We start from the raw sequence: 19,411 nt of genomic DNA, 5'->3' as shown, positions 1-19,411 counted from the left end.
ACATAATTGTATTTGTGCTGCTTTTTCATCTATATTTTCATTTCTTGTTTTCATTCTACTCATTATGCTCAATTAGTATTAAGCTTGTCATTTAAGTTTATCATGCCCGAAACGCTTTGCGTAATAGTGGCTTTAGGCATTGTATGTACTAGCTATACCTATAAGTCAAACAATCCTTGTAAATATTTATTGTATGTATGTACCTTACCTAAATAAAATTGTATTGTATTGTATTGAGTATGCTGTCTCGCCCAGAGGAGGAAGGAGAAGTCGTGCTGTGAGCACCATACCCAATGCTGTGTGCTAACTAATGCTTTGTGCTAAACGATGCTATGTGCTAACCAATGCTATGTGTTAACCAATGCTATGTGCTACCCCAAGCTATGTGCTGACTGAAGAAGCTGTGTTCTAAGGAATCTGCCGACGCCGTGAACGAAACGACGCTTTGATGTGTACAAAATCTGATGTTTTGGTTACGAAACGACGCTTCGTGCAACAAAATTCTTCACACTGAACTGACTGCTGTACCGACTGCTGCACCAACTGCTGCACCAACTGCTGTACCAACTGCTGTGCCAACTGCTGTGATGCTGTGAGTAGGAACAACACATGTACACAAGGGCTAGGTAAGAAGTCAGTTGCTGCTATATTGTGCACTGTTGTGAACTTTTGCATTAAAATGCTTGTGTGCTTTGCAAAACTAAAGTTATTACCAGTGAATTCTTGACTAACATATACAGTGCAGTAAGTGTTTAATATTCTGAGGAACATTTAAGTGATAAGTTACATTTATTCAGTAAAAATGGCAAATATACCTCAATTTCCTGCATTTGATCCTGACTGTGATCAGACAAACCTGTCACAGAGGTGGGTCAAATGGCTTAAAAGGTTTGAAAATTTGTTGATAGTTTCAGACATCAAAAGTGCTGAAAGAAAGCGTGCCTTTCTACTTCATTATGCAGGTGATAGAGTTTGTGACATCTTTGACACACTGAAAGACACTGGTGGTGCCAAAGATTATGACACTGCCAAAGCCAAACTAACAGAGCATTTCAAACCAAGGCAAAATACTGCAATGGAAATTATGCATTTCAGGAGAGCAAAACAACTCTCTAATGAAACTGTGGATCAATACCACACACGTCTGCAGGGTTTAGCAGCCCATTGTGAGTTTGCTGATGTTGACAAAGAAATCAAACAGCAAATAATTGAAACATGCACATCTACACGTCTCCGTCGAAGAGCTCTAGAACTTGTTGATGATGAAAGTTCTCTTACCAAGATACTAGATATGGCTCGTCGAATGGAAGATGCTGCACGTGATGCTCGTGCCATGGAGTGCAGTGCCAACAACGGTTCTGCCACTGTTACTAACAGTGATGAGGTATGTAAGGTTCAGGGAGGACATCGTAATCAATGAAGATATCATGCCAAACCTAACAGTAAATTGAGCCGAGAGCCACGTCACAACTGGGGTCAAGGAACAAGACTCAAGCAGTCACAACGACCCACATCAAAGGGTGTCAACAATAAATGTTACAATTGTGGAGGAGATTACCCACACCAAGATAATGTTTGTCCGGCTCAAGGTAAGAAGTGCTATGAGTGTGGAAAACTAGGTCATTTTGGTGCTATGTGTCGTTCCGCACTAAAGAAACCACAGTCAATGAATAAAAGCACTGTACGAGGATCAGGTCATAGGGGTCGAGGTGGTAAACACAATATTGCACCTCATATCCAGAATGTTAATAATATACAAGACAACATTTCATTACAACCAGTCTCAGATGACAGTGAATGTGATTATACTTATGGAGTACAAGCAATCACAGAATGGAATGATCTTCCAAACAACCCAGAGACATGTGTATACATTGCTGGTATTTGTCTCAAGGTTCTCATTGACACTGGATCAAACATTGACACCATTGCTGAGTGCCACTATGAGAAATTTAAAAAACAGTTCCCAAAGCTTGAGAACTATAATGGCAAATCCACTGCCTATGCTTCAAAGGTAGCCTTGCCAGTGATTGGAACTTTCACTGCAGAGATTAAGTCAAAGAATGCAATGCTCATTACTACATTCCATGTTGTTAGGAATGCAAAGGAGTCTTTACTCAGTTACAAGACTTCAACCAAATCGGGGCTACTTCAGCTTTCTATGCTGTAGCAGTGGAATCTGCAAACAATGTTGATGCTATTGTTGCTGAATTTTCTGATCGATTTAAATCCATAGGTTGTTATACTGATAGCAAAGTACATCTGCATATCAACCCAGATGTAATTCCAGTTGCCCAACCACATCGCCGACAACCATTCCATACTCGCAAGAAAGTCGATGCCGAACTGGATAGGCTGATGGAACTAGATATCATTGAACCAGTAACAGGTCCAACACCATGGGTAAGCCCAATTGTCACTCCACCAAAGCCGAAGAATCCAGATGAGATACGCATTTGTGTAGACATGCGTGTTCCCAACAAGGCAATAATGCGTGAACGCCATCCTACACCGACTGTAGATGATATGATCTACCGCCTGAATGGTGCAACTGTATTCAGCAAGTTAGATTTAAACAAGGGCTATCATCAGCTTGAACTTGATGAGAGTCGCTTCATCACAACGTTTACGACACATCGAGGTCTGTATAGGTACAAGCGCCTGAGTTTTGGTATCAACAGTGCTGCCGAGGTATTCCAGCACATCATCAGCCAGGTATTGCAAGATATACCTAATGCTGACAACATGTCTGATGACATCATTGTTTATGGCCGTACCCAAGCTGAACACGACAAAGCTCTTCGTGCAACATTGCAACGCTTACGAGAAAAGAATCTGACGTTAAGCCGAGCAAAGTGTGAGTTCAATCAACATAAAATTGAATTCTTTGGACATGTACTTAGTGACAAAGGTCTGTCTCCAGATCCTAAGAAAGTTGCAGATATCAAGAATGCTGCACCTCCTTCAACGTCCACTGAAGTACATAGTTTTCTGGGAATGGCAAACTACAGTTCTCGCTTCATTCCAGATTTTGCTACCATTACGAAGCCTCTACGTGAGCTCCTGAAGAAAAATGCATCATGGTACTGGAGCGATATCGAGCAAAATGCATTTGATGCTGTGAAAGATGCACTAGTAGAGAATGCGACTGCTGCATACTTTGATCCATCAATGGACACTGAGTTAACAGTGGATGCTAGTCCTGTTGGTTTAGGTGCTGTTTTAGCCCAACACAAACCTGGTCAACCAGATTCCAGAGTAGTAATTGCCTACGCCAGCCGTTCTCTCACAGATGTTGAGCAACGATACAGTCAGACAGAGAAGGAAGCTCTTGCTCTTGTATGGGGCTGTGAACACTTCAATGTGTATCTGCTTGGTGCACCCTTCACCACGATAGTCACTGACCACAAACCGTTGGAGACCATCTTCAATAATCCAAAGTCCAAACCACCAGCTCGCATTGAGAGATGGGCTCTTCGTCTGCAACCATACAACTTTACGGTGAAATACAAGCCGGGTGCAGGCAATCCCGCTGATTACATCAGTCGACATCCTGCAAACAGTTTCACCATCACCAAGCATCAGCAAGTTGCCGAGGAATATGTACACTCTGTAACCTGTGATGCAGTCCCTAAGGCTCTTACTCTTGATGAAATCCGTACTGCAACCCTAGAGGACCCAACTCTGCAAGCAACAGTGGATGCATTGACTAAGAAAAAGTTTCCACGCATCCCACCCTCAGGAGTTGACCAAGATGCATTCAAAGCACTTGAACGCATCCAGACAGAATTAAGTGTTACGCAACAACGCGACACTGTGCTGCAAGGTACTCGTTTCGTGATTCCAGCTGTCCTCCAGCAACGTGCTCTGAAGCTTGCACATCAAGGACACCAAGGTCTTGTTAGGACCAAACAGCTGCTACGAGAAAAGGTGTGGTTTCCTGGCATTGATCGTCAAGCAAAGGATATGCATGATGCCTGTGTCCCTTGCCAAGCTGCAGTGGATACTTCAAGACCAACACCTCTACAACCTTCACCACTACCTGCTGCACCATGGACGGAAGTATCGATGGACTTCTGCGGACCGCTACCAACTGGAGAGTACTTGATGGTAGTCATTGATGATCACTCACGTTATCCAGAAGTAGAAATCATCACTTCCACGTCTGCAAAGGCCGTCATCCCGAAACTCGACAAGATCTTTTCAAACTTTGGCATTCCTGAAGTTGTCAAGACAGACAATGGACCGCCATTCAATGGACAAGACTTCGTCAACTTTTCTGAGCATATTGGATTCAAACACCTCCGTGTGATGCCACTACATCCTCAAGCAAATGGAGAAGTTGAGAGATTCATGCAACCTCTCATGAAAGCGGTACGCTGTGCTCATGCCGAAGGACGATCCTGGAAACAAGCTATGTATGCTTTTCTCAGGAACTACCGTGCAACACCGCATGGAACACTGGGCAAGTCACCTGGTGAACTTTTATTTGGACGTCCTATGAGAATCGCACTACCTGTCATGCCAGCCGAGGTAACGGATAAACGTCTCGCTCAGAAGGATGCACTAGCCAAGGGCAAAATGAAAATTGTTCATGATCAACATGCAAAGGAACAATTCATAAAAGTTGGAGATACTGTTCTCGTTAAAAAGAAAAAAGAGGGAAAGTTAGATATGCCGTATGATACAAAACCATATAAAGTGATTAGTGTAAAAGGAACTATGGTAACAGCTAGTAATAGAGATCATAGTATAACACGTAATATGGCTTATTTCAAAGTGATTCCAACTAGTGTAGAAAATGATGAAGTGCAAAGTCGTGCAAAAGAAAAAGAAAAAATGAGTTATAACTCAATAAACAGTTCATCAAGGGATGTTATTGTATTTGGGGACTCACGTCCTAAACGTCATGTTAAACGCCCTACACGATTTGATGATTAATTGTGTTCCTATGTAATGAAAAGTATTTACTTATTGTGCTAAACTAAATTTAATATTGTTTGAATAATGCAGATATCTCATTCAATATTTTGTAACTTTGTATTACAGTTTTCTGAGGTTGGAAGAAAACGTGCTCAGATTGGGGACTTGTTTATTTTATAATGGTAAATAATAAATTGATATATAATAAATTAATATATAATAAATTAATATATAATAAATTAATTTATTATATAAATTAATAAATAATAAATTAATAAATAATAAAATTATTATTATATAATAAATAATAATAATAACAAATAGTATAATGATAAGCAATTATTTTTAATGAATCAAATAGCTAATTAGGATGAATGATAAATAATTATTGACTAGTGCATAACAATAAAGTATTAAGGAATAATTATAATGAATAATCCTTAATGATAAAGGAGAGATCAATTACAATTAATAACTACATCCCTAGGTAGTAAATGAAAGTTGCATTAATTAGACTAATTACAATTCATGGGAATATTTCTTAGCTATCTGCAGGCTCATCACTTTGGGGGTTCCGGCGGAGCACCCCCAATCCCGCGAGGGCCAGCGGGAGAAGGATTAAGGAGAAGGGGTTCCTTACTCTTACTAGCATGTAGACTGGGCAAAGGATTAGCTGCGGACAGCGGGACACTTGGGGACCGGCGCAGCACCCCCACCGCAGGCCAGCTGGCCGGACCCCCCCCCCCCCCCCGAAGGGCGAGGCCCGCTGGTCGCAAGGAGGCCTCAGAGTGGCAGTGCAACAACGTCCCGGACGTAGTCAGCTGGGTGTTCCAGCTGGTTGCTGGACCCGCCGTTAACTCCGATGGCTAGCCCGTCAAGAGAGCCGAGTGGCCCTGTCAATTCTAAAGGTAAGAGGGCGTGGTCGGCTGAAGGCGAGCCTAGCTCTGCGAGGGCGGCGCGAATTAATCGCCCTGAAGAAGTGTTGCCTGTTCACTGGGCACGGGCCGGGTAGAACTTGCCGGGGGGCGCTCGTTGGGCTAGGGTATGCGTGCGTCCTGCACTGCGCTTGCAGGATCCAAAGAGTGTTGATTCGTGACCATGTAAGCGATACCTGGTCCAGTCGGAGCGTGCGTCGATTTTTTGTCGTGTAGATCACCTCCCCCGGGCTGAAAGATATAAGGCAGTAAGGGTGGGCAGAAGCGGCATGCAGTGTTATCGTGACAGGCAAGGGCACAGACGAGAGGGAAACCCTAGCTGAATCAATACGGAGACGAAAACGGGGGGAGGGAGCCCGGCACAGGAATTAAGAGATTCCTTAATTAACAATCCTGGATGAATAAAGAGTTTTCCGAATAATTATACTGTAGCAATGAAGGGGGGTAACAATTCTAAGAATCTTCCAGCAAACGGAAGGGGGAAGTACCTTTGCTAAGAGCAAAGGTGGGAGAAAGCCAGTAGGAGAGCAGTAAAGAAGCACAAAGCAACTATAAACAGGGATAATACGAAACACTATAAATCTTGAATATAACAATACATATACCAAGAACGGGTATATACAATAAAGCAATATATACATAAACCATAAAATGGAATAAGAACCAAATCTTAAAGCCAAATCTATAACATGCTTGTGTCCTAAGCGGATGTAGAATGTGAGCGGGGAACATTACCCTTGGTCTCCATCCCATCTCTGCCTCCAGACGGGTGATAGGGCTGGATAGAAGCCAAGGAGTCTGCCTTAAGTGGCCGCTGAGTGTAGTCTTGTGTTGTCAATGAGCGTCTGCAAGCCGCAGCTAGTGCGCCGTGAACTTCGGCTACATCTTTTAGAACAGGAGCAAAGTGAAATCGACGGCAGGGAACCGTCATCCAGTAACTGTAATAAGGAATAATATTAAGAATACAATGTCTTAAATAATCGTACAATGTAAGAATACAATGTAATATCGTAAATAACCGATGACGGCAAGTGCCGCAGAATGGAAGAAAAATAAATTGCTGGGCGCAACGTCGGTTGGAACGCTTCAGCTGGAGGTTCCTGACTGAAGCATCGGCTGCCGGGAAGCCTAAGATGGAACTGGGGCGTTAGCAGCTGTAACATCATCTGCTGAAACTAGCCGAGTCTGTGAGGGCGCCCGCTGCGACAGCTACGGCCGAGCCACCAGCTGGCCCATCCTCTGCGGGAACAACACCGGCTGGGACGACGTCGTTGTAAAAGCCTAACAATGTAATAAATTATATTACATGAATAATCTTAAATAAAATGGTGTAAATAATAAAATTATAAACCAATTATAACTATAATTAATTATAAATAATTATAAATTGTAAAACAAAGTATGCTCAAAATAAAGCTGGACTATAACTCGTTAGAGAAACAGGATTAACACTGAGCCGAGGTAAATACAACCAAATACAATAACGAAAAGGAGTGAAAAAGGACACGTCAGCTGGAACTTCGCGACCAGCGGCCTAGGAGGCCGCTGTGACATCCGGGCTACACCGGGCAGACAACACGTCTGGGTAAACCAGCGGCCTGGGAGGCCGCAGTGACATCCGGGCTACACCGGGCAGACAACACGTCTGGATAAACCAGCGGCCTGGGAGGCCGCCTATTTATATGACCAAATAAATATAAAACTGAAAACATCGCGGCTTAACTCGTCATAGGAAGGACGTTGGCTGGGAAGCCGCAGTACCTTCCGACTAAATTGAGGAATAAACTGAAAGTTTTTAATACACGTCGTGACTGAAAGACACCATAGTATAACCTAACTAGCTCATCCTAGTTGACTTAACTTAAACTCAATGACAAAAGCGGCAATTACACAAACATAATCGCGGCAGAAAAGTTAAATAAAACGTGGAGCAAACGCAATGCATAAATTGCAGTAACAATTTGCTGAGGGAATTGACTCATAAACAAGTGCAGGAATAATCTAAAGTCAGAGGCTTGCTCAATGCTAAATTGAGGAAAACTTTAGTCTTAGTACACGTCATGACTGGGAGACTAAGGATATAACAAGTTATTTAAGTAAGCGTTTAGTTAATGATGGAGGAACGTAAATCACCAAAACAGGAGCGGGCTCCCGTTCACTAAATTGACATGAAAATACGAATTCTTTTACGAATAGTTTTTTTTTTTTTTTTTTTTTAAGGCAAGAGGTGTAAGCAATGCTATAAATTTCCTAAATTTGCCGCGTAATGAAACTAATCAAGCTGAAAGTCTAAAATAAAGGAATGTAATAAAATTGAACAGAATTAAGTAATAAATGACCGCAATAATTAGAATTGAATCCATCACTCGTTGTAAAATCTCTTGTATACATGTACCTTACCTAAATAAACATTTGATTTGATTTGAAGTCGCTCAAGCGGCAGACCGCACGGCCAGGCATTAGGCTGGACGCTGAAAACGTGGGATGGGGAAGGGGCCCGCGTAACCGGGCACTCCAGGCAGACCAACATCTGGTACACGCGACCCAGGAAAAAACACGGGAGTACTGTGCTACAGCGTTCAAACGAAACCTGGTGGAATTGCCGTACCGGGCTACACCGGCCAGACGAAAACGTCTGGGTACGAACGTGCCGGCTATACCAGCCGGACGAAACGTCTGGGAACAAATGTACCGGGCTACACCGGCCAGACGAGAACGTCTGGGTACGAACGTGCCGGCTATACCAGCCGGACGAAACGTCTGGGAACAATTGTACCGAGCTACACCGGCCAGACGAAAACGTCTGGGTACGCAAGGGCGATGTAAAATGCGGGAAAATTGCTGAGGAAACTAAACGTAAATGGAGGGCCAGAATAAACTTAAAGCAAGAGGCAAGGGCCCGATCCCTACAACTATCACATCCTAGCTGACTTTACATAATAACTTAAAGGCGAAGCAGAGGATAAACAAACCTAAATGTAAAGCCAACAAAGAAACACGCAGCTTGACACTGCATAAAATTCATTAATAAATTAAGGAAACTTATGGAAAAACAAGTCCATAAAACCAAAGCTAAGGGCCAGAGGCCTGGGACACTGCAGCTAGCCTAACCTAGCTAACTTTACCTAATAACTTAAAGGCAATAGCAAAAGTTAAACAAACAAATGTAAAACCAGCTAAAGAAACACGCAGCTTTACACTGCATAAAATTCAATAATAAATTAAGGAAACTTATGGAAAAACAAATCCAAGAAAACAAACCTAGGGGCCAGAGGCCTGTGACACTGCAGCTAGCCTAACCTAGCTAACTTTACCTACTAACTTATAGGCAATGACCAAAAGTTAAACAAACCTAAATGTAGAACCAGCTAAAGAAACGTGCAGCTTAACACTGCATAAATTTCAGTAGTAAATTAAGGAAACTTGTGGGAAAACAAGTCCATGAAAACAAAGCTAGGGGCCAGAGGCCTGTGACACAGCAGCTAGCCTAATCTAGCTGACTTTCCCTAATAACTTAAAGGCAATAAGCTAAAGTTAAATAAACCTAAATGTACAGCCTGCAAAGAAACAAGGAGCTTGACACTGCATTAAATTCATTAATAAGTTAAGGAAACCTATGGAAATTACTAGTCCAATAAAACTTAAAGCTGGTGGCCAGAGGCCTGTGACTCGGCAGCTAGCCTAACCTAGCTGACTTTACCTAATAACTTATAGGCAATAAGCAAAAGTTAAAACAAACCTGAATGTAAAGCCTGCAAAAGGAAACGTGCAGCTTGACACCATTAAATTCATTAATAAATTAAGGAAACTTATGAAAACCAAGTCCATGAAAAATTAAAGCTAGGGGCGAAAGCAAAGGTAAAATTACAGTAAATATTGTAGCGTGAGGAAACACACCCTGACTAACAGTCAGACTGTAAAGAAGGACTTATATAAAGAACGTAAATAAATAACGGCATAACAGAAGTCACCCAACAGCATACCTCACGTCGACTGGGTGAGGGAGCTTAAGGACAGGGCTGAGCAGATGTGAAAGGTGAGGGTGGGGGCCAGCAAACACAGAACGTTTGTGGACGTTTTTAAATGGTGCCACAAAGGTAATACTGTAACTTTTGACATAAATACGTATATCTGACGTTCTTAAAACCAAAGGATATAACTAAAAACATATATTCTTGAGACACAGTTTTTTAAGATTTATGTAAAAATTTAAAAATAATAGTAAATGCTATGGTATTATAATGTTTTCATGCTTTATATTTAAGAATAAATAATTTTCAGTCAACATTCAGTTTTTTTTGTTTACTTTCTGTAAAGCTATCCAATTTACGTTCTTATAACATAAATATAACATTTATATGACGTCAGTATAACGTTATTTACACGACATCATTACGTTATTATGATGTTATATTAACGTATCATTCCTGTATGAAAACCAGAATATATATTGAACTTTATGTTTTAAACCTTGTAAAGTTATCATAAAACTTGGAATAAGACGGTAAGCATGCTTTACTTATGAAAATATACAAACAAATCAACAAAAACATTTTAACATAAAAAACATAAACATAACATAAATTAATTGCATGCATGGGAGTTAACTGGAACTCTGTAATATTGCATACATGAACCTTAAGGTACAAACCCAGTGTATTTACTCATGCAGTTCTTTCCTAAATCTAAATTTTTCCAATTTTTACACTTTGTTTCGAGTTCTGTCTTGTGTTGCTACTTTTAATACCCCATTAATGTCCCCTTTGTTATGTCCATTCATCCCATTGTGCACCTCTACCATATGTCACTCCTAATTCTTCGCTTTTCTAGAGAATGTAATATAAGCTTTGACAATCTTTCTTCATATGACAGGTTAACAGGTAGAATAGGACAGGTAGAACAAAGATTACCATTTATATATGGATAACTATTATAAGTCGGTTTGAATGAGTGAATTGCTGCTTGAAGATAGGTATATACACCTGCGGTACTATCAGATTGCATCGTGGTAAGCCTAAAACCCTTCAGATCCAAGCAAAGGGTAAATGCCAGCAGATACAATTGCGAACACATTGATACCAAAATGAAAGACATATGACGAGAATTGAGGTAACCAAAGTGAAAAGAGTGTTCACATTACATTGCACTAGAGTGCTCCCGGGTTACTTTCACTCACTTTCTCTGTTTTGTGCGGATGGTACACCTTGCTTTTGGAGTTTATATGCATTTAAACCTGTAGATAATTCTATTGCTAACACATTGATACCAAAATGAAAGACCTAGGATGACAATTGGGGTGACCAAAATGAAAAGAGTGTATACATTTTATCGCTCTTGTGCGCTCCCTGGTAACACACTCTCGCTTACTCTGTTTGTTGCGGATGGTAAGCCGGGCTTTTGGAGTTTATATGCCTTTAGTCCTGTAGAGAATTCTATTGCGAACACATTGATGCCAAATTGAAATACCTAGGATGAGAATTGAGGTAACAAAGTTAAAAAGGGTATACACTTTTCAGTATTATCACGCTCTCTAATGTAATGAGAGTTGCCTGAGGGTGGCTCAGCTTTCTTTTTCTGGTACCCTTGGCCTACATTCATCTTGTCGGCGGGTAGAGCGCGCTGCTCTCTTTGACATTATATGCACATAGTTCTGTTGGGAATTCTATTGCGAACGCATTGATACCAAAATGAAAGACATAGGACGAGAATTAAGGTGACAAAGTTGAAAAGAGTATACACTTTTCAGTATTTCCGCGCACTACCAGGGAATGTCCAAAAAAAATGGAGAGAGTGGAGGGGTAACTTGCCCAAAACGCGAAAGTGTTTGGGGAGATTAACTTTCGTTCAATACTATTATGCAAAAGGCGCCACACATCTATGGTTCATCCAATAAAATCAGCAGACTTCTAGATGTTACTACTGCTCGGCTTAGACTCGGTTACAAGTATTTCTGGGAATTCTCATTATCTGCCGATGTAGACCTGACCAAATGTTAACTGTCAACAAAATTATTTGCACACCCCTCCGTCACTATGTGATAGTGAATTCAGAGACAATTCTATAACCAATGTACCAACGATGTGTCAATATTTCATTCAAAATGATCTGGTACCAGAAATTTTAGCCAAATATCCCCAGTTTGCTAACTGTAAGTAGTAACTAAGTGATTGTAACCTATCCACCGCTGCCCACTGGATGGGGAGCGGTGTGCAGGACAAACATATCAATTGTGACACTAGCTCTCCACATATGTCAGTTACTTAATTTAGAAACTGTACTTGTGATCGATCTCAAACCCGGCTTATACTGAATTTTGTAACTAGCTCATCAAGATTGTAACTTGCTTAGCTAAATGAATTGTGGGGTTCAGTCCCTGAGCCCATTATGTGCCTCTGCAACCCTTTCCACTACCGCCCACAAGATGGGTATGGGGTGCATAATAAATGAACTAAACTAACTTTAAGGCATCCTGAAAGAAAGCTTGGAGGGCTTGAAAAATTGCAGAACGAAGCCTTGAGGATAATCCTTGGGTGCCCTCGTACCACAAAGATACTTAATATGAGAAAGGAACTTAATATTCCGAGCGTTGTTTATCGTGTTACTGAAAATAACTGTCAAATTGGTATAAAAATGCTTAGGCTAGCTCATCCTAACCGTTGCACAGAAGCCCTCCAGAATTTCTTTATTGAATGTAAACATTGTTTCAAATAGATAAATAAAATTGGAACTGAACTCAGAAAGTATCAGATTTATAATTTGTACCAAGAGAGACAACAATAGCACTTTCCTGCACTGTAGGAAATCACACCCTTTTCAATTTTAATCCCTCCCTTTCCATCAGAGGAGCAAATTAGAGATCAGTCCCAGCTTTGTTTTGAGGCAAAGCTCAACGTCTTAAGCCATATTGATGCTCTGTCCACAGAGCATTCTCTCTCTCAAATCATATACACTGAAGGTTTCCTACAGCGCCCAACGGGTGCAGCTGGAAGTGCAGTTGTCCTGGCAATAGGATATGACTTATATTTTGAGTGGGGAGTCCGTATAAACAACTGGGCCTCTACCCTTCAGACTGAACTATTTGCCTTGCTCCTTGCACTGAAATGTGTACAAGTATCCAAACTTGATACATTAATTGTAAGTGACTCTTTATCATCCTTAATTGCTCTCAACTCTTTAAGACATAACTGTAACATGCTTGTGTCTGAAGCTAGACACAAATACAATAACAACTTGAGGAATCTTATCATAAACAATAATCTCAACAAAAATCACATAGTTCTCAGATGTGATTTCAATATTGACCTAGGGCTACAAAATAACCCTCAAGTAGACTATTTCCTCAACAGCATGAATTCCTGTATGCTCATCCCCGCAATCACCAGGCCCACCCGAGTCACTCAAACATCTGCGACTACCCTGGATCACTGATGGACCAACATAACAGCTCCTGTTACATCAAGTATAATCACTGACAGAACAACTGACCACTATCCTACCTTCCTTGTAGCGAACATGGCCATAACACCACCAGGTAACAAGAAAATTACCTTTAGGTTACAATGTGAAGCGGCAATAGGCAATCTCACAAATGCCCTCCACAATGTAAACTGGGAATCTAAATTTATCAATACACAGGATAATAATTCGTTAACTAGCCTCTTTCCAAAATTTAAAGCCTTTACAATACTTATTGTCCTCTCCTCACCAAGCAAGTAACTGGCAAAAAGGTTAAATTATCCCTGGCTCACTAATGACATACTTAAAGCAATCGACAAGAAACATGAATATGAAAAAAACTTAGGATTGGCCTAGTTGGAAAAGAAGTAGTTAAGAGGTACTCATCAGTGCTTACCAGTATAATAAGAGCAAAGCGTTCCTATTACGAGAATAGATTCAAAGAAGCAAAAGGCAACATAAAAAGCACATGGAGAGCCATCTCTACCATCCTAGGAGCTAAACAACATTCACATAATAAGATAAAAATCTCCAAGGATGGTTATACACCTGCAACAGATCTTGAAACAGCAACTGAATTTAATAGCTTCTTTTCATCGTTTGGTGCTCACCTTGCCCGAAAAATCCCAGAGACTCAGACATATGTTATTACATATCTTTCACGCAGCTATCCAAACTCTCTTCTCCTCTCTCCGGTCAGCCCTACAGATGTTGTGTCCATCATTCACTCGCTAAAAACCAAAGCTGGGAACATTAGTGAAATACCATCGATGGTACACAGGCGTGCCTCCCATGCCCTTGCACCATCCATAGCACTGCTGTTCAACAAATCCCTAGAGTGTCATACCTTCCCTGATATCCTTAAAAAAGCAAGAGTAACGCCAGTTCATAAAGGAGGTAACACGGCAGACATAAATAATTACAGACCCATATCGAATCTACCTATATTATCAAAAATATTTTTTTTTTTTTTTACAAACAGCTCTACTCCAATCTTGTAAAATTCAATATACTAAGTCCCTGTCAGTTTGGCTTCCGCTCCCAAAAGAGTACCAATGATGCTATTGTTAGTCTGCTTGAATTAATCTTCTCAGCCCTTGACAAAAGTGAGTTTCCAATTGAACTCTTCATCGGCCTGAGAAAGGCCTTTGATACTGTTAACCATAACTACCTCTTACTTAAATTCCAAAATTATGGAATCCGTGGCCTTGCCCTAAACTATATCCGATCCTATCTTAGTAACAGACACCAATATGAAGCCATCAATGACATAACCTCTCCCACTCTACCACTTAATTACCGTAAAGGTGCCACAGAGCAGCATCCTAGGACCCTCCTGTTTCTTATATACATCAATGATCTCCCTAATGTCTCTAACATACTTAAACCTATATTGTTGGCTGATGATACTACTCATCTACTCTGACCCCAACCCACGCCTGTTAAATAATGTTGTAAACAATTAATTAAAAAAAGTCTACTTGTGGATGTCAACCAACAAACCTCACACAAAACATAGAAAAGACCTACTATATCTTATTTGGAAACAAATCAACAAATGCAATTCAGCTTCAGATAGATAATGTAAACATTAGCAATAAAAATGATGGAAAGTTTCTTAGCCTATACTTAGACAAGAGACTCAACTTCCGCACCCATATACAAGACATAACTAAAAAGGTTTCTAAAACAGTTGGTATACTGTTTAAGATCAGATATTATGTACCCTACTCTGCTCTCCTCTCACTCTATTATGCACTTATCTATCCCTATCGTTCTTATGGTATTTGTGCTTGGGGTTCAACCTCTGCAAACTACCTCAAGCCCATCATCATCCAGTAAAAATCTGCTATCAGGACAATAACTAACTCTACCTTCAGACAACACACAGCTCCCTTGTTCAAATCCTTAAACATGCTAAACAAATTCGCTCCATACATTCTCCTGTGTAAATTACGTTTATAAAGCCCTTTTTCTAACTGCAAACCCTGTTCTGAAACTCTTCCTGGACAGATGTAATAGAACACATGGCCACGTCCCCACCAGACATAAATATCTCTTTGATATCCCCAGAGTCAAACTTAATCTATGTAAACACTCTATGTAAATAAAGGGACCTAGTCTATGGAACTCACTCCCTTATAATGATTTGAAAAGCTGTCCAACTTCTGCCATATTCAAAAATAAAACCAAAAAGTACCTGTAGTACTTTTTAAGTACGAGGGAGTAATGCGCAAAGCGTCCCTCACCTGTGACGTCACAGCGTCATCTGACGCCATATCAACACAGCGGCCATTTTGTCGTCAGTTCAGTCATGGCGAGGACTAACCCTTCATGCAAACTGCACCTACTATCAAGAAGAAGAAGATTTTGTGTTCCACCGATAGTATTATCGTAAGTAAGCACTTATATTTTATATTTTATTATATTAATTGATTCTATTTTTCTGTAATAAAGGTCCAAAGGGTTGTTAAGGAACAAGGGTGTAGCGATACCGACGCTCAGTGCGCTCAACTCACACCAAAGTATCACCTGTGTAGCTTCTGTAATTAGTGTTAATTAGTTATGCTATAAGATAATGAAGCGAGTATAAGATTAACTCGCTACAAGGGTACTGTGTTGGGAGGTGAGAGCTGTTACTGGTGTCTGTGGGGATGTGAGGACTTGTACCAACCACTATCACCACCAGTACCTTGTCTTGCACCCTGCTTAGTATTCCTATTGAGATATGAAGTATTATTGCATTCATATAATTATTCATTCACAGTCATTACTATTTTTATGGGCTATGTTCTGTTACCGTAATGCTTTTTACCCCTGGACATGTCCATTTACTCTCCAGCCCTTCACAAGCCACTGCTGCACCCCCTCCATGCCCATACTTACTGTGCTTATTCTTACAGGACTGCACTGCATTATGTGGTGCTCACTGCCTGGACACCTTGATACATGCCATTATAGGGTTCTGGTAGTTGTTCTACTCACCAAGCCCTTCCAAGGCCAGGCTTGACATGTGAGAGCTTGGTCCAACAGGCTGTTGCTTGGACAGGCCCCTCAGGCCCACATATCCACCACAGCCTTGTTTGTCCGGCACTTCAAAATCAAATGTTTATTTACGTAAGGTACATACATATTTTTAGGTAAGGTACTCTTTATTTGGGTAAATTAATCTTCGTAGTATTTAGTTTTGGCTCGTCTAATTATCTTGGATAGCAATAACGAGTAATTCTTTGAGAATTCTTTGGAGACAATTCCTAACCTATACTTCTCCCAACCTATACTTCTTCTCAAGGTCATCTTCACTTCTTGAAGATGTTCAGGTTTTCTCTTGAAGATGTCGACGGTTGTTCCAGCAATACTGTATTTCTTTTATTGCTGAAAACCTGTTTTCAGCCATAAAAAAATAATCCTGAATCCAGAAAAAAATCCCTTTTGTATCATCTGGAAATTTTCAAATATTGCTGATCAAACCTGAGTCTAAATTATTTGTATATATTATGAATTACAGAGGTCCCAGGACAGGGTTTTTAGGCACTCCACTTACATTTTCCCACTCTGACTTAACCCCCATTTATACAAACTCAGTCTTATCTTTTAGCTAATAATTTATTGTACACACCATACTCAGCCTGTGTAGGGTAGTTTATTGTGCATGTGTAGTATATATATTTGTGTAGTATATTTGGTATATTTAATGCCTCTAACCTCTCCTCATAGTTCTTGTCCTTCAGTTCTGGGAGCCACTTAGTAGCATGTCTTTGCACCTTTTCCAGTTTGTTTATGTGCTTCTTAAGATATGGGCACCATACAACCGCTGCATATTCCAACTTTGGTCTAATAAAAGTCGTGAACAATTTCTTGAGTATTTCGCCATCCATGCATTTAAAAGCTCTGAATATTATCCTTTACCTGCAATTGGTTGTTGCTGTATTTATAGAATATGATTTGTTCTACTTTACATTTGTTTGTTCCTTTTTTTCAAAATTTCTTTCTGCCTCTCTCCTCACTGCCGTGTAGTTGTTTCTCTTTGTATTACTGGTATGTTTGGGGGTTTGGCCTCTTCGTATATTGATTCCATTTTTGTGTCTTTTGGTCTCTGTCCGTCTTGAAATTTCAGTTGAACAAATCCTGTTTCCTAGTTCTGCATCTTTGTTTTGGTATAAATGTTTTTGTTCCTTTATCATATATTTCACAAAATTGACATACTGTGCATTAATTCATCTCAATTACTTCCTTTCCTAACAGCAAGCCTTCCCAGTAAAATTCTTTGAATTCTTTTCTGACTTCTGGCCTAATGTTTGTTTTATCCTAGTGTGTATGATGCCTAGCGTGTGTCTGGTGCCTGTTGTGTTAAACCGAAGATAAATGCATAAGTATAGGTCAGTAATTTCTCCAGCTTTGAAAGGGGCTTTCATTATGCAGCAGTATTCCACTCTAGAGAGCAGTAGCGTCTTGAAAACTATCATCATCGGTATAGCATCTCTAGTGTGAAAAGTTCTTGTTATCTATCCTGTCATTTTTCTTGCAGTTGTGACGGCTACTTTATTGTGTTCTTTAAATGTAAGGCCTTCTGACATCAGTACACCCAAATCCTTTACGTTGCTTTTCCGTTCAATGTTATGATTTGACTGAGTTTTGTAAGTGGTTTCCGTTTTTATATTTTCATTTTTTCCGTAGCGCATGAGCTGAAACTTATGTTCGTTAATCACAATGTTATTTTCTGTAGCCCATAGAAAGACCTGATTTACATCTGATTGGAGGTTTGCCGTGTCCTCTATGTTGCCTACTCTCGTGAAGATTCTAGTGTCATCTGCAAAGGATGATCAAGTACTATAGGTTGTGTCCTTGTCTATGTCCGATATGAGGATGAGAAAAAGTATTGGAGCAAGCACAGTACCCTTGGGGACTGAGCTCTTTACGGTTGATGGTCCAGATTTTATTTTGTTGACTACTACACATTGGGTTCTATTAGTCAGGAAGTTGTATATCCATCTGCCTATTTTTCCGGTAATTCCTTTTGAACGCATTTTATGTGCAATAACACAATGGTCACATTTGTCAAAGGCTTTTTTTTGTCAAAGCGTTTTGTTTGTCTTCCATGGCATCTAGTGCCATGTCAGAGTGGTCCAGCAACTGTGATAGGCAAGAGCGCCCTGTTCTGAATGTTGTCTGGGGTTATGGAGATGCTGGGATTCCATGTATTTTGTGATCTTACTTCTTAGCATTCTCTCAAAGATTTTTATGATGTGCGATGTTAGTGCTATCGGTCTGTAGTTTTTTGCCTCTGCCTTATTTCCTCCTTTATGGGGCGGTGCTATCTCTGCTGTTTTTAGTATGTCAGGGATAATGCCAGTATCTTGGCTTTGTCTCCAAAGAATGTGAAGGGCCTGCGATAACGTTTTTTACAGTTCTTGATGAATATAGAGTTCCAAGAGTCAGGGCCTGGTGCAGAGTGCATAGGCATACTGTCTATGGCTTCTTCAAAATCCAGTGGGGATAGGATCACATCTGATTTATGATTTGATGTTGGTATCATATCCATGAAAAATTCATTTGGGTTATCAATCAGATGGATGGAGAGCTACACTCGTGGTGTCCCATTTTCCCAGCACTCTTTGTCATATAATGCTTTGAAACTTTTGACGGTTTTGGCCTCCACCACCTTCTCACCTAACTTGTTCCAACCGTTTACCATTCTGTTTGCAAAAGTGAATTGTCTTACATTTCTTCGGCATCTTTGTTTAGTTCGTTTAAATCTATAACCTCTTGTTCTTGAAATTCCAGGTCTCGGGAAATCTTCCCTATCAAGTTTATCAATTCCTGTTACTGTTTTGTACGTAGTGATCATATCTCCTCTTTTCCTTCTGTCTTCTAGTTTTGGAATATTTAATGCCTCAAATGTCTCCTCATAAATCCTGCCCTTCAGTTTTGGTATGAATGTTTGTGTGCCTTCATCGTATATTTTGCAAAATATGGAATACATCTCATTTACTTTACTTTAAGAATATGGTTCGATCAATTAAAAACCCTCTTGTTCAAATTGCAAAGAGACTGAAAGAGATGCAGCATGCTCAATGGATTATATATTAGTGATTATT

At 40.3% G+C, this 19,411-nt stretch overlaps 1 long non-coding RNA gene across 1 annotated transcript in view; it reads left to right on the top strand.

The window, feature by feature from the left end:
* The first annotated feature begins 15,608 nt into the window (after window positions 1-15,608).
* Window positions 15,609-19,411, top strand: part of LOC138372239 (uncharacterized) — a 14,426-nt gene continuing 10,623 nt past the window's right edge. The window contains exon 1 of the long non-coding RNA XR_011230761.1: window positions 15,609-15,707. This is a non-coding gene — a long non-coding RNA (uncharacterized lncRNA). The remainder of the gene's footprint in view (window positions 15,708-19,411) is intronic.

This window comes from Procambarus clarkii, chromosome 38 (genome assembly GCF_040958095.1).
Source record: "Procambarus clarkii isolate CNS0578487 chromosome 38, FALCON_Pclarkii_2.0, whole genome shotgun sequence".
In the NCBI taxonomy this organism is placed as follows: Eukaryota; Metazoa; Arthropoda; class Malacostraca; order Decapoda; family Cambaridae; genus Procambarus; species Procambarus clarkii.
Note: the sequence above shows the minus strand (reverse complement) of the source record. Positions and strands in the feature narration are given on the sequence as shown.